This window comes from Polistes canadensis, unplaced genomic scaffold (genome assembly GCF_001313835.1).
Source record: "Polistes canadensis isolate GaletaPanama2010 unplaced genomic scaffold, ASM131383v1 scaffold_40, whole genome shotgun sequence".
In the NCBI taxonomy this organism is placed as follows: Eukaryota; Metazoa; Arthropoda; class Insecta; order Hymenoptera; family Vespidae; genus Polistes; species Polistes canadensis.
In genome coordinates, this window is record NW_014569587.1 from 595,672 (window position 1) to 599,373 (window position 3,702).

Genomic DNA, 3,702 nt, shown 5'->3' on the forward strand with positions numbered 1-3,702 from the left:
ATATTTATTTATATATATACCAGTAGCATCAGTATCAAAATACTTATGCTACCAGTCATTAAATTATAAATCGGAAGTATATCTATATATTATAATCTATAAAAATAAAAAAAAAAAGAATAAACGAAAGATCAATCAGGTAATGAGAAACGTGAGGAAGAAATCGAATGGTGCATTAAGACTCGATCAAAGTATATCACGCGATAACCTTAATTGATCCTGCTATTAATCATTTACGTACATGTAATCGAATATAATTTCTCTATCTGTCTCTTTCTAATTATTTCTATTACCATTTTTCTAAATATATATATATATATATATCTTTATTTTCTTCTCTATTAAATAAATCTTCAAATGAATATCATCATGATTCTTATAAAACGACATTGTAATTGTTCAAAATGGAGAGAAACTAAAAAAAAGATAAATTATATTTGACAGGTTATGACTTATCACAAGGCCATGAAAGTCGTACAAAGTGTAATGGACTATCCAACTTGATTTCCATGTGTGTATTTATGTATATACATGTGTAATATATACCTAAGATGGAAAATGATTTTTATTGAAACAAAAGAACTTGTATAACCGGTCGGAAAGTTAGTTGTCGAGAGAACGAACACCTTTCGAATAACTTAATGATACTTAATCATGATCATTATAATTATAGATAAGTGATGATCGACAGTATACTTTTACATATGCGTATATGTAATTAATAATGTAGAGACGTAAAATGATCATTATGATGGATCGTAGATCTAACATAAGTATCTAATGATCGAAACTATCTCTTGTTTGAAATAATCGAGTGAATCCTATTATTTCTTCCTTGTTAGTTAACATTGAGTATAATGACGTATGTGTGTATCTTTATGTGTGTATATGTGTACAGTAAAACATAAAAATATTCGTATTCGTTCACATATAGTAAATTTGAAATAATTCATATTATCTTATAATGCAAAATTCTTTTCCAAATTTTGTTTTACAAAGTAATCTTATTTTTAAAACTTTTAAATTAATGTCAATATTATTTATTTTCAAAGAAATATATATATAAATTTACTTAAACAATACCCAAAATTAATCTTGTAAGTGTATAATAAAAAATACATCGATTATCTTTCAATGTAGTATTATTTATCTTATAATATTATTTAAATTATACAATTATAAAATACTATTGAAATAATATAGAGTCAATTTTTGTGAGATACAATTTTCCTTATCGGTTTTATGTCAAAAAAACTTGAAAAATAATTCTCTTAAATATATTTACACGTGTATATAAGAATTGAAAAATATATTATCGTATTATAAAACAACATATCAATTGTTACAAATTTTCAATAAGTGTACGAATACTTCTCTGACTCACTGTATGTATTATTATGACTTTATGTAACTATGAATTTAAAAAAAGAAATAAAGACTCGCCTATGCAACAACGAAGTGCTCGTATATACGTCCTCGAGAATTCCCACACAAGATATATATATGTGTATGTACGTCTACGCGTGGATTATATGTTCGTGTTTGCGTATATGTGCGTGTACTTAAAATACATTCGCTACCGGTTCTCTAAAACAAGAAGTAAGTATGTTCGAGAATAAAGCCGTGAGAATGAACGATTAAATCCGTGAGAAGAAGGGCAACGTAATATAGTTTGTGCTTTTTAAAACCTCCCCCTCCCTCCACAGTGCTTTGATGAATCATGGGAATAAAAAAGTTACCAAACTTTTTAACAAATTAATAATAAAATCTATCTAGTGATTTTTTTATACGTAGGCCAACAAAAAAATTCAATAAAAATAATTTGTTTATTGTGTTTATTTTATTTTTCTATTGTTACTTGAATATTTTAGTAAACGAATGGAAAGAAAAAGATTAAAAACATAAAAAAAAAGGAAAGTGTCTAACGTGTTTATTCTATTTTCATATTATTACTTTAAATATATCTCGAAAGCCGCGAGTTTTTAACCAATGGGTTACGCAACGTGTTTGTATACATGAGTTAAAAAAAAAGAAATAAAAAGTAGAACAAGAAAAAAAGAAGAAAAAGAAGGAGATAAGAAATTGAGCACCTATTCAGACTATTTTATATTTTATTTTGTTTCTTTTTTTATTATTATTATTATTATTATTGTTATCGCATACATGTATCTCCGAGACAAAGTTGAAATAATAACTGGAAATAATTTTTTAACCGTAGCACAATAAAGATATTCTTATCTTCAAAATAAATATCCTTTATCTATTAAAAATATTATTTATAGAATTATTGCTATGTGTCATCAAGGATAATACGATAAGTGAACAAATTGTTAGATAGAAAAGATAAGAAATACAAAATTTAATATTAAAAATATGAAATCTAATAATACCTAAATTAAAAGAAAAAAAAACAGGAAAAAATATGTAAGAAATTAAAATAACAGAATAAGAACGGAAATAGTAGTAGTAGTAATAGTAAATAAATAATAGTAATGTTGATTATAGTGTTAACGGATTATCGCAAGAAAATGATCGAAGGAATTGGTGGTGAAAGCATCGTTTTATTTGAAATTCGTCACGATCGTTACACGATCGACCGAATAGAACGGGAACAAAATCAAATAGTTCGCTTTCTTCGACTTTTGTCTCTATTGCCTTTCGCAAGATACGAAATATTATTTATAGAAAAAAAAAAAAAAAAAAAAAAAAAAAAAAAAAAAAAAAAAAACAAGAAAAAAAAAATAAATAAATAATAAATACACGCGCGAGAATATATACGTATACATATGCGTGTGTGTGTTTCATATATTAAACATATATCATGTAAAACCATCAATTGAAATAGAGAAAACTCGTATCGCGCAATTATACGGATTCATCGAAAGTCCTTACGAGTGTTTAACTCGCTGAGCCGATAATTTGCATGCTCAATAATATATCTTGCGAAAATTCCTTAGAAAGCATGGAAATCAAATATTTCGATATTTCTAATCGCGCTCTAATAACTTGTATATATTTTTTTCAAAACAATAAAAAAAACACTCACGAACTTTTATATTTAATTATTTTCGTGATATCATCAAACATTTCGTGAAATAAATCTTTCATGGAAATGTAAACTCGATACCTGTCTGTCTCTCGCATGTATACAAATATAAATATGTATAGATATACATGCTGTAATCATTCAATATCTCTTACACATTACAATTTCGTTGTAAATATTTTATGGTATTTTTTTTTCGGATCTTGTGTTTGCAGGCTCATTACGATTTTAAATAATAAAATTACAAATCTAAAAATAGTTCTTGGAATTATTTAAGAATTTTTAACTCACTCTGTATATGGATGTAAAGTAAATCACGTGACTCGGTTCTAATGTATAAATTTGAAATATTTAATTATTTTAAAATAAGTTTCTTTTTGCATGTGAAAATTTGAAAATATTGATTGTTTTAAATAGACAGTTGTTATTGGAGATGGGGAGGGGGTAAAAGAGTACGAATACTCATGTGACTCATTATATATATAAATTTAACAAATCGGTCACCGGCTCATGGCAATAAACCCTTCGCATATCCTTGACCGGGATATGCATACATCAGCCACATTCCCACCATGGCAAAAGGTTACTACTCATAGGCGTGAGCATGCTTCTTGTAGCAATAAAAGGGCAAGAATAGATGATGATAACAACAATGT